The sequence below is a fragment of the Merops nubicus genome, unplaced genomic scaffold (genome assembly GCF_000691845.1).
Source record: "Merops nubicus isolate BGI_N331 unplaced genomic scaffold, ASM69184v1 scaffold11842, whole genome shotgun sequence".
NCBI lineage: Eukaryota > Metazoa > Chordata > Aves > Coraciiformes > Meropidae > Merops > Merops nubicus.
Window position 1 is genome coordinate 1 of NW_008591586.1, and position 338 is coordinate 338.

Below are 338 nucleotides of genomic sequence, written 5' to 3' on the forward strand. Positions count from 1 at the left end.
ATAATAATAATAACAATAATAATAATATATACTGATATATGCAAAGCCAGTATCAAACCCAGCTCCCCCCTGATGACAATGTGTCACCATCACCCCCAATGCTGTGGAGCAGCCCTGGGGAAAGTCCCAGACTGGACTCAGCAGCAGATGGCAACTGGGTACAGGAGCTGGATTCTGGAACTCGGTTCAGGAACACACGGCTAGGGATCAAAGGCAGAATGGACAGAGTCCTCCTTGGATCCATTGAAGAAGAAGCAAAAGAGAGGAAGGGGCTTGACCCTCATGATCCTTCAGCTTTATACTGAATATAATGGATATGGGATGGAATACCCATTGGG